This window comes from Leucoraja erinacea, unplaced genomic scaffold, assembly GCF_028641065.1.
Source record: "Leucoraja erinacea ecotype New England unplaced genomic scaffold, Leri_hhj_1 Leri_958S, whole genome shotgun sequence".
NCBI lineage: Eukaryota > Metazoa > Chordata > Chondrichthyes > Rajiformes > Rajidae > Leucoraja > Leucoraja erinaceus.
The window spans coordinates 27,501-40,000 of record NW_026576903.1 but is presented as its reverse complement, the minus strand read 5'-3'; the positions used below and the strand labels follow the sequence as shown (position 1 = coordinate 40,000).

Here is a 12,500-nt window from a genome sequence, read left to right as displayed (position 1 = left end):
TAAAGAGTGGGAGACACGGGAGCACAATTAAACTCACATTGGTCCCACTTGCCCACCCCGACCAAACATGCCCCGAGTCTACACTAGTTGCACACCCGACCAACATGCCCCATCTACACTAGTCCCACCCCGACCAACATGCCCCGGACTACAAAGTCCCACACCCGACCCAACATGCCCCATCTACATAGTCCCACCCCGACCAACATGCCCATCTGGACAAGACCCACCCCAACCAACATACCCCATCTACACTAGTCCCAGCTCGACCAACATGCCCCATCTACACTAGTCCCACCCCGACCAACATGCCCCATCTACACTAGTCCCACCCCGACCAACATGCCCCACCTACACTAGTCCCAACCCGACCAACATGACCCATCTACACTAGTCCCACCCCGACCAACATGCCCCGTCTACACTAGTCCCACCCCGACCAACATGCCCCATCTACACTAGTCCCACCCCGACCAACATGCCCCATCTACAGTAGGCCCACCCCGACCAACATTGCCCCATCTACACTAGTCCCACCCCCCCCAACACTAGTCCCCCCGACCACCATGACCATGCCCAACTAGTCTGGACGACCAACATGCCCCATCTACACTAGTCCCACCCCGACCAACATGCCCCATCTACACTAGTCCCACCCCGACCAACATGCCCCATCTACACTAGTCCCACCCCGACCAACAAGGCCCATTTACACTAGACCCTCCTTGATCAACATGCCCCATCTACACTAGTCCCACCCCCGACCAACATGCCCCATCTACACTAGTCCCACCCCGACCAACATGCCCCATCTACACTAGTCCCACCCCGACCAACATGCCCCATCTACACTAGTCCCACCCCGACCAACATGCCCCGTCTACACTAGTCCCACCCCGACCAACCTGCCCCATCTACACTAGTCCCACCCCGACCAACATGCCCCATCTACACTAGTCCCACCCCGACCAACATGCCCCATCTACACTAGTCCCACCCCGACCAACATGCCCCCTCTACACTTGTCCCACCCCGACCAACATGCCCCGTCTACACTAGTCCCACCCCGACCAACATGCCCCATCTACACTAGTCCCACCCCGACCAACATGCCCCGTCTACACTAGTCCCACCCCGACCAACATGCCCCATCTACACTAGTCGCCACCCCGACCAACATGCCCCGTCTACACTAGTCCCACCCCGACCAACATGCCCCGTCTACACTAGTCCCACCCCGACCAACATGCCCCGTCTACACTAGTCCCACCCCGAAACGCCAACATGCCCCCGTCTACACTAGTCCCACCCCGACCAACATGCCCCGTCTACACTAGTCCCACCCCGACCAACATGCCCCATCTACACTAGTCCCACCCCGACCAACATGCCCCATCTACACTAGTCCCACCCCGACCAACATGCCCCGTCTACACTAGTCCCACCCCGACCAACATGCCCCATCTACACTAGTCCCACCCCGACCAACATGCCCCATCTACACTAGTCCCACCCCGACCAACGTGCCCCGTCTACACTAGTCCCACCCCGACCAACATGCCCCATCTACACTAGTCCCACCCCGACCAACATGCCCCATCTACAAAAGTGCCCCCCATACCAACATGCCCCATCTACACTAGTCCCACCCTGACCAACATGCCCCGTCTACACTAGTCCCATGTATGTGTGTATGTACACTAGTCCCATGTGGTTTGTGTGCCCGAGAGTCCCAAGGTACATATGTGTTTGTGTGTGTGTGTGTGTGTGTGTGTGTGTGTGTGTGTGTGTGTGTGTGTGTGTGTGTGTGTGTGTGTGTGTGTGTGTGTGTATGTGTGTGTGTGTGTGTATGTGTGTGTGTGTGTGTATGTGTGTGTGTATGTGTGTGTGTGTGTGTATGTGTGTGTGTGTGTGTGTGTGTGTGTGTGTGTGTGTGTGTGTGTGTGTGTGTGTGTGTGTGTGTGTGTGTGTGTGTGTGTGTGTGTGTGTGTGTGTGTGTGTGTGTGTGGGTGTATGTGTGTGTGTATGTGTGTGTGTGTGTGGTGTGTGTATGTGTGTGTGTGTGTGGGTGCGTGTGTGTATGGGTGTGTGTGTGTGTGACGATGTGTGTGTGTGTGTGGGGTGGGCAACGGTGTGTGTGGAGTGTGTGTTGGGGCCTGTTTCAAAATTGGCATGCGACTTTTGCCTCCTGTTTCCCCTTAAGAGAGTATCTCTAAACTGAACCGGTGTGGAGGGAGAAAGGCCCCAAAACTCAGGTCAGAGGGAGAGAGAGAGTGGAGAAAACTCCGCACAGTCAGCGCCACTGTGACCGCATCGATGAACAAAACACACTCAGACGCGAGCACATGCACACAAACCTTTTCTGGTTGAATTTGCATCGGCATTTAGCGGCTGGAAATAGAACAGGTCAAAGTTTAGACATAATAGACACGGGCACTGTTAATGTTTAACATGAAGGTTCCACATATACGCACACACACACACACACGCACGCTAGCACGCACACACACACGAGAGACACACACGAACGACGCACAGAGGAGACACACGCACACACACACACACGCGCGGAACGCACACACACGGGTGAACCAGACGCACACAGGAGGACACACGAGAGGATGCACGCACGCACATACGACACACACACAGGGGACCACGAGGAGAGGGGAGGGGACCAGGGGGACACACAGCACGCGCACGCACGCAGGAAGAGACCACAGGTAGAGGAGAGGAGAGACAGAATGAACACGAGGACGCAAACACACTAAGGACACACCCACAACACACGGGCTCACACACACGCACACACACCGCACGCAAGACACACAGCACACACACACACACACCACACACAGGACACACAAGCTCGCGCGCACCACAGAGAGACACACAGACAGAGAACCACACGCACGCAGAGAGACACTATCACACGCACGACAACACAGCACACACCTCCCACACACACACACACCCACACACACACACACACCACACACACACACACACACACACACACACACACACAGTTTAAGAATAAGGGGAGTCGGGCCATTTAGAACGGAGAGAGGAGAGAAAAACACTTTTCCACCCAGAGAGTTGTGAGTCTGTGGAATTCTCTGCCTCAGAGGGCGGTGGATGGAGGTTCTGGAGGAGAGAATTCTTTCAAGAGAGAGGAGAAATAAAGATAGCGAGAGAGAGATTAGAGACTCGGGGAGATAGAGGGGAGAGAGAAGGCAGGAACGGGGAAACTGATTGTGATGATGAGGAGAGCCAGATCACATTGAAAAGATGAATGGGGCTGGCTGGAAGGGGCCGAGATGGCATCTAGAAACTAAACCTGTGATGTCTATTGTCTATTGGAGAGCGTGGGAATAATTCTTTGTGTGGCAGTTTTGGCAGGAAATCAGGAGCTGGAAAATCTCGAGACAATCAGGCTTTGTCTTTCAAAGTTGTTGGGAAATAATTACAGAGGGAGGGGGAGAGAGAGAGGGAGGGGAGAGAGAGGGGGAGAGATTTAATATTACTGATTGGACTCATCAGAAGGAACTGCAGATGCTGATTCAAATCGAAGATAGATTGAAGGTCCAAGTTTGCGGATGACACTAAGCTGGGGGGCAGTGTTAGCTGTGAGGAGGATGCTAGGAGGCTGCAAGGTGACTTGGATAGGCTGGGTGAGTGGGCAAAAGCATGGCAGATGCAGTCTAATGTGGATAAATGTGAGGTTATCCATTTTGGTGGCAAAAACAGGAAAGCAGACTATTATCTGAATGGTGGCCGATTAGGAAAAGGGGAGATGCAGCGAGACCTGGGTGTCATGGTACACCAGTCATTGAAAGTAGGCATGCAGGTGCAGCAGGCAGTGAAGAAAGCCAATGGTCTGTTAGCTTTCATAGCAAAAGGATTTGAGTCTAGGAGCAGGGAGGTTCTGCTGCAGTTGTACAGGGTCTTGGTGAGACCACACCTGGAGTATTGTGTGCAGTTTTGGCCTGTTGGCCTTCATAACAAGAGGAGTTGAGTATAGGAGCAAAGAGGTCCTTCTGCAGTTGTACAGGGTCTTGGTGAGACCACACCTGGAGTATTGTGTACAGTTTTGGTCCCTGTTGCCTTCATAACAAGAGGAGTTGAGTATAGGAGCAAAGAGGTCATTCTGCAGTTGTACAGGGTCTTGGTGAGACCACACCTGGAGTATTGTGTGCAGTTTTGGCCTGTTGGCCTTCATAACAAGAGGAGTTGAGTCTAGGAGCAAAGAGGTCCTTCTGCAGTTGTACAGGGCCTTGGTGAGACCACACCTGGAGTGTTGTGTGCAGTTTTGGAGCCTGTTGGCCTGCATAACAAGAGGATTTGAGTATAGGAGCAGGGAGGTTCTACTGCAGTTGTACAGGGTCTTGGTGAGACCACACCTGGAGTATTGCGTACAGTTTTGGTCTCCTAATCTGAGGAAAGACATTCTTGCCATAGAGGATTTGAGTCTAGGAGCAGGGAGGTTCTACTGCAGTTGTACAGGGTCTTGGTGAGACCACACCTGGAGTATTGCGTACAGTTTTGGTCTCCTAATCTGAGGAAGGACATTATTGCCATAGAGGGAGTGCAGAGAAGGTTCACCAGACTGATTCCTGGGATGTCAGGACTGTCTTATGAAGAAAGACTGGATAGACTCGGCTTGTACTCGCTAGAATTTAGGAGATTGAGGGGGGGATCTTATAGAAACTTACAAAATTCTTAAGGGGTTGGACAGGCTAGATGCAGGAAGATTGTTCCCGATGTTGGGGAAGTCCAGGACAAGGGGTCCACACACACAGTTTAAGGATAAAGGGGGAAATCTTTTAGGACCGAGATGAGAAAAACATTTTTTTCACACAGAGAGTGGTGAATCTGTGGAACTCTCTGCCACAGAGGGTAGTTGAGGCCACACACAGTTCATTGGCTATATTTAAGAGGGAGTTAGATGTGGCCCTTGTGGCTAAAGGAATCAGGGGGTATGGAGAGAAAGCGGGGATGGGATACTGAGTTGGATGATCAGCCATGATCATATTGAATGGCGAATGGTGCAGGCTCGAAGGGCCGAATGGCCTCTACTCCTGCACCTGTTGTCTATGTTTCTATGGGGAGATGCGGGGGGGGGGAGAGAGATGGTTGTTGATACAGAGAGAGGAGTGAGTTGGGATGGAGGGGGGGGGGGGGTAGGAGAGGCATTGGAGGCCATTCGCGCCTCTAAGAAGGGAGGATGCTATCCCTTCAGTCTCTCACCCAGAAGGATCACAATTCCAATGACGCAGAGGATGGCGGCAGCAGCCAATCCCACCACACGCAGGCGATAGTAATCTAGAGAGAGGGAGAGTTAGATACAGGCCACTCAGCCCAGCACAGCCCTGCTAGGTTCACCCATGTATCACAGAGAGGAGGAGAGAGAGGAGCAGAGAGAGCAGGAGAGAGGCGAGAGAGAGGTGAGAGAGAGAGAGAGAGAGAGACACACACACAGAGGAGAGAGCAGATGAGGGAGTCTAGATAGAGGCCACTCAGGGATCCATCACAACCCTGCTAGCCCAGTCCATGTGGATCACACAGGAGAGAGAGAGAACCAGGGAGAGAGAGGGACAGCAACACACACAGGGGAAGAGGAGGTGATGGTCCAGAGGGAGGAGAGAGAGAAACACACACACAGGGGGAAGAGAGGAAGGGCAGTCCTGAGCACAGAGAGTGGTGCAGGGAGGAGACCTCACAACACACACACAGGAGTAGAGGAGAGGGAGAGAGACACACACACACAGTACACACAGGGGTGAGAGAGAGAGAGGGGAGTCAGAGTAGAGGCCACTGGCCCCACAACCTGGGCCCTGGGAGAGATCACAGAGAGAGTATGAGAGAGGAGAGAGAGAGAGGAAGAGAGGGGAGGGGGAAGGGAAGAAGCTGAGAGGAGAGGAGTAGCGGAGGAGACAGGTTAAAAGGATGGGGAGATAGAGAGAGGAGATTGAGAGAGAAAGGGATGTGTAGAGGGAGGAGAACTAGGGAGGCAGAGGGCGTGGCCCTGATCTAGGGAGTCCAGGGCAACAGAGGAGAGACAGGGAGAGAGAGAGAGAGAGGGAGGACACACAGACACAGACAGCTGAGAGAGAGAGTGGAGGCTCAGATGCAGGCCAAAAGGCTGTTTCCCACAGCACCTGATAGCCCAGTCCATGACACAGGAGAGGGGAGAGAGAGGAGAGAGGAGGGAGGGAGGAGATTTGAGAGGGAGAGGGAGAGAGAGAGACAGGAGAGAGACAGGGGAGAGAGAGGAGAGAGAGGGGAGAGGGAGGAGGGAGAATGAGAGCCAAGAGACAGTGAGATCTAAGGGAGAGGGGAGAGAGAGGAGTTGGGGAGAGTTGGGCCTTCAGGGCGAGGAGATGAGGGAGGGAGGTCTGAAGAGAGAGGAGAGAGAGATCGGGGAATTCTAGAAGAGGGGAGGGAGAGAGTCAGAGGGGGACTAGGGAGAGAGAGACATAGACAGAGATACGGGGAACGCTTTGGAGAGGGAGAGTTGTTGGAAAGAGGAGACTTTCAGTAGAAGGGGAGGAGGAATCTGTGGACGAGAGGCAGAGAGAGGGGTAGGAGAGAGGGGGAGAGATTGAGGAGGGTGGAGGTAATCTGAGGGGACTTGAGAGGGAGGGGAGAGATAGGGGGGTGTGGTGGGGAAGGTGAGAGAGAGGAGCTGGTAGGGAGGGACTGGGAGGATGAGGGAGGGGTGGGAGCAATGGAGTGGGAGAGTCATTAAGGAGAGGGGGGGGAGGAGGGGGGGCCTCACTCCTCTGTACATCCATCCTCCCCTGTAGGCCATCTAGACCAGAGGGAGGAGGGGGAGGGGATTAGTGATGAGGCCAGGAGTGGATGTGGTCAGACCAGGAGTGGGGACTCCCTCCCAGAGTGTCCTCGATCTCGCTCTCTTCCCCCCCCCCCCCAGTGTGGTCATCATCCAGCCTGAGGTGGAGGGGGGAACTAAACTAACCATAGGTGTAATGTCATTGACTCATCGGTGGGGGTAGATGTAGACAGGGGACATGTTGGTCAGGTGTGGGACTATGGGTAGAGGGGGCATGTTGGTCGGGGTGGGATAGTGTGTAGATGGGGCACGTGGTCGGGGGGTGGGACTAGTGTAGACGGGGCATGTTGGTCGGGGTGGGACTAGTGTAGACGGGGCATGTTGGTCGGGGTGGGACTAGTGTAGAAGGGGCATGTTGGTCGGGGTGGGACTAGAGTAAATGGGGCATGTTGGTCAGGGTTGGACTAGTGTAAATGGGGCATGTTGGTCGGGGTCGAGGCGGGGTTAGTGTAGATGGGGCATGTTGGTGGGGGTGGGACTAGTGTAGATGGGGCATGTTGGTCGGGGTGGGGACTAGTGTAGACGGGGCATGTTGGTCGGGGTGGGACTAGTGTAGACGGGGCATGTTGGTCGGGGTGGGACTAGTGTAGATGGGGCATGTTGGTCGGGGGGGGACTAGTGTAGATGGGGCATGTTGGTCGGGGTGGGACTAGTGTAGACGGGGCATGTTGGTCGGGGTGGGACTAGTGTAGACGGGGCATGTTGGTCGGGGTGGGACTAGTGTAGACGGGGCATGGTGGTCGGGGTGGGACTAGTGGAGACGGGGCATGTTGGTCGGGGTGGGACTATTGCAGATGGGGCATGTTTGTGGGGGTGGGACTAGTGTAGACGGGGCATGTTGGTCGGGGGGGGGACTAGTGTAGATGGGGCATGTTGGTCGGGGTGGGACTAGTGTAGACGGGGCATGTTGGTCGGGGTGGGAGTAGTGTAGATGGGGCATGTTGGTCGGGGTGGGACTAGTGTAGACGGGGCATGTTGGTCGGGGTGGGACTAGTGTAGATGGGGCATGTTGGTCGGGGTGGGACTAGTGTAGAGGGGGCATGTTGGTCGGGGTGGGACTAGTGTAGAGGGGGCATGTTGGTCGGGGTGGGGACTAGTGTAGATGGGGCATGTTGGTCGGGGTGGGACTAGTGTAGACGGGGCATGTTGGTCGGGGTGGGACTAGTGTAGACGGGGCATGTTGGTCGGGGTGGGACTAGTGTAGATGGGGCATGTTGGTCGGGGTGGGACTAGTGTAGATGGGGCATGTTGGTCGGGGTGGGACTAGTGTAGACGGGGCATGTTGGTCGGGGTGGGACTAGGGTAGGTGCATGTACATGTTGGTCGGGGTGGGACTAGTGTAGACGGGGCATGTTGGTCGGGGTGGGACTAGTGTAGATGGGGCATGTTGGTCGGGGTGGGACTAGTGTAGACGGGGCATGTTGGTCGGGGTGGGACTAGTGTAGACGGGGCATGTTGGTCGGGGTGGGACTAGTGTAGAGGGGGCATGTTGGTCGGGGTGGGACTAGTGTAGATGGGGCATGTTGGTCGGGGTGGGACGAGTGTAGATGGGGCGTGTTGGTTGGGGGTGGGACTAGTGTAGATGTGGCTTGTTGGGCGGGGAGGGGGACTAGTGTAGACGGGGCATGTTGGTCGGGGTGGGACTAGTGTAGACGGGGCATGTTGGTCGGGGTGGGACTAGTGTAGATGGGGCATGTTGGTCGGGGTGGGACTAGTGTAGACGGGGCATGTTGGTCGGGGTGGGACTAGTGTAGACGGGGCATGTTGGTCGGGGTGGGACTAGTGTAGATGGGGCATGTTGGTCGGGGTGGGACTAGTGTAGAGTGCGGCAGACGGGGCATGTTGGTCGGGGGTGGGACTAGTGTAGATGGGGCATGTTGGTCGGGGGTGGGACTAGTGTAGACGGGGCATGTTGGTCGGGGGTGGGACTAGTGTAGATGGGGCATGTTGGTCGGGGTGGGACTAGTGAGGGACGTGTAGATGGGGCATGTTGGTCGGGGTGGGACTAGTAGTGTGGAGACGGGGCATGTTGGTCGGGGTGGGACTAGTGTAGTGGCGGGGCATGGAATGGGCAGTAGGAATCGGGGCAGGGACTAGTGTAGATGGGGCATGTTGGTCGGCGGTCTCTCGGGTGGGAGTGGTGTAGACTGGGCATGGTCTGGTCGGGGTGAAGGTCTAGTGATCTGGGGCATGTGGACACAAAATAGACTAGGTAGAATCTGGCATGTTGGTCACCGAGGGAACTAGATGAGAGGGGGAATGTTGGTCGGGGTGGGGAGGGACTAGTGCTAGAAGGGAGTTCTGTGGTCGGGTGGTGTTTTAGGGTAGATGGGGTGATGTTGGACGGGGTGGAACTAGTCTGCAGATGGGGGAGGTTGGGAGGGGTGGGATCTCTGTAGGATGGGGATGTTCTCCCTCATTGGACAGAGAAGATGCACCCATCATCGAGGGGTGGGACTAGTCTCAGATGGGGAGTCTTATTGGTCGGGGGGGGCCCTTAGACGGGCAGCTTGAGAGGGGAGGGACTAGTCTAGACCAGGAGGCAGGACATGGAGTGCTAGTAGTCTTGGGAGACCAATCTCTCTCGGAGTCAGGGGGCATCGGTCAGGGTTTGACTAGTGTCTCTCCAGGGGATATCTCTCTCGGGCCCTGGAGGGGTCTGCGCTGACTCTGGACTCCTCGTGGAAACAGGCTCTGTGCCTCTCTCCCTACATGGTCTCTCTCTCTAATGACTATCGGTCAGTCGAGTCCCTGCGATCGACCCTCTGGTCTCTCTCTCGGGAGGAGAGTCTCCAGCGATCCAAGGCCTCTGTCTCACACTAGCTCTCTCTAGGAGAGATCCACCTCAGAGGGGAGCGAGGGCCTCTCTCCTCAAGGACCAAATCGCAAGATCAGGAGCCTCAAACTCTCTGTCTCTCCTCCTACTCCCTGCTCTCTCTATTCCATCTAAGCTGAGAATCACAGCTCGGGGTCTCCTGAGATCCTGAGCAGATCTCCCTCGGTGGGGGCTCCCTCCTCTCTCCCCCTCTCTCCCCTCTCCTCCCTCTGGGTTCCTCCCCTCTCCTCACCTCCCATCACTGAGCCCTCTTCCTCCTCTCCTATCTTCTCTGATGTCTCTGTCTCTCTCCCCTGATCCATCTCTCAGTATCGTCTCTCACTCGGGGCGAGGAGTGGTCAGGGAGCTCCTCTCCTCCGAATCCCCTCTACCTCCTCTCCCTCTGTCTACTCTCCTCTGTTGGGGGTCTCTTCATCATAGGAAACATAGAGAACAAAGGGTGCAGGAGAGTAGGGGTCATTCGGATCCTCTTCGAGCCTGCACCATTCGCCATCTCAATATGGATCATGGCTGGATCTCATCCAACTCATCTGGGAGGTCACCTCTCTTCTCTCCATACCCCCCCTGAGGTGAACTAGCCACAAGGGCCACATCTAACTTCCTCTCTTTACCTCCCATCTCCAATGAACTGTGTGGGCTCAATACCTTCTGTGGCAGAGAATTCCACAGATTCACCACACTCTGTGTGTGTGTGGATCTAAAAATAGTTTCTAGTACTCATCTCGGTTCCTAAAGGATTTCCCCCCTTATCCTTAAACTGTGTGGCCCCTTGTCCCGGACTTCCCCAACATTGGGAACAATCTTCCTGCATCTAGCCTGTCCAACCCCTTAAGACGTTTTGTAAGGTTCTATAAGATCCCCCCTTCAATCTTCCCGAATGCTAGCCTCCCCAGAGCCACACTATCCAGTCTCACAACATATGAAAGTCCTGGACATCCCAGGAATCAGTCTGGTGAACCTTCTCTGCACTCCCTCTCTATGGCCAAGAATGGTCAATCCTTCAGATTAGGAGACCAAAAAAACATATACCACATCCTACTCCCCGGTGTGGTTCACCTGTGAGCCCCCATCAAGGCCAGGGCTAGAACCCCACACCTACACACAGAGCCTCTCACACAAACACACACGTACACAGGGTTCACACGAGGCACTCGGGCCACACACCCACACAGACACACACACACACACAACCACCCAACACACACTCCTCACACAACAGGGGAGGACAGGGACCACACACACACACACACACCACACACACACATAAACAGCAACACACAGTAGACACACACACACACTGCACACACACACACACACACACACACAGTACAAACAGACACACACACACACACCCATGGCACATACACTTCAACACACACACACACACCAGACCCTCAGACATCAGATCCATCAACCGACACACAGAAGAGATACACACACACAAGACACACACAGAGTTTGCAGGCCACACACACACACACCCACTCACACAGGCCCGAGGACACACACACACACACACACTGTACACACACACACACACAACACAGGAGAGAGTTATGTGTCACAGTGACAATCACACACACAGACACAACCAAAACACACAAGAGGGAGAAACACACCACACCAGGTTTCTTCCAGACCACACCACATCTTCTCTCCCTCCTGGAGATGCCACACACACACTCAAGGAGATATCTTACACACACACACACACTAGAGACACACACATGTGGGACACACACACACACAGAGACACACTGGGCCCCACTCCAGCTCTCACGCACAGAAAGACCTGGACCCTCCTGTGTCTCCTTAGTTCTCCTTCACTCCCAGGACAACAGTGCTGTGTGTGTGTACAAAATAACCCACAGAAGACCTCCATAACTGCACCCACACGGTCCCTCCTCCTCTCCGCTCACCCCAGGAACACTCCACCCCCTCAAATCCACCCCCTCATCTCCATTCTCTCTCCCCTCTCCTTCTCCCTCCCCTTCTCTCTCTCCCTCTCTCTTCTCCCTCTCTCCCTCTTCTCCCCCTCTCCCCGCTCTCCCCTCTTCCTCTCCGCTCGCCTCTTCCCCCTCTCTCTGGAATCTACCCTCTCTCTCTTCCCCCAGTCTTCATCCCCACTCCTCTCAGGGAAACCTACCCTCTCTCCCCCTCTCTATCTCTCATCTCCCTTTCCTCTCATCTCTCCACCTTAAGTTGTCTCTCCCCCTCACTCGCCTCTCTACACTCTACTCCTCCTCTCTCCTCTCTCTCTACCTCCCCCTCTTTCTCTTCTCTCTCTCCTCACTCTCCCCTCTCCCACTCTCTACCTCCTCTCTTCTCCCTCTCTCTCTCCCCCTCCTCCCTCTCTCTCCCACCACTCTCTTCCTTCCCCCCTCTCTCTCCTCCCCCCCTCCTCTTCTCTCCCCTCAATTCTCTCCCCTTCTCTTCTCCCCTCTCCCTGACTCCTTCTCCCCTTCCTCATTCCCCCTCTCTCTCTCTTATCTCTCTACTCTCTCTCTCTCTCCCTGGCTCCTCTCTCCCCCTCTCTCCTCTCTCCCTTTCCCCTTCCTCTCTCCTCTCCCCCTTCTGTATTCCCCTTCTCCCTCCATCTCCTCTCCATTCTCCCTCTCTCCCTTCTCCTTCTCCCCAATCTTGAGTGTCTCTCTTCTCCCACCTCTCTCTTCGCATCTCTCCCTCTCTCTCTTTCAAAAGTTCTCCATGTATCTCTCCTCACTCTCCCCTCTCTGCCCTCTCTATCTCTCTTCTTCCCCTCCCATGTCTCCCCTCCCTTCCCTCTCTTTCGTTCCTCCCCCTCTCCCA

At 55.2% G+C, this 12,500-nt stretch overlaps 1 long non-coding RNA gene across 1 annotated transcript in view; it reads right to left on the bottom strand.

Annotated features, from left to right (window-relative positions):
- Positions 1-5,356, bottom strand: part of LOC129695140 (uncharacterized) — an 8,156-nt gene extending 2,800 nt beyond the window's left edge. The window contains exons 1-2 of the long non-coding RNA XR_008723117.1: positions 5,251-5,356; positions 2,358-2,391 (exon numbers count right to left, since the gene is read on the bottom strand). This is a non-coding gene — a long non-coding RNA (uncharacterized LOC129695140). The remainder of the gene's footprint in view (positions 1-2,357; positions 2,392-5,250) is intronic.
- Positions 5,357-12,500: the final 7,144 nt, after the last annotated feature.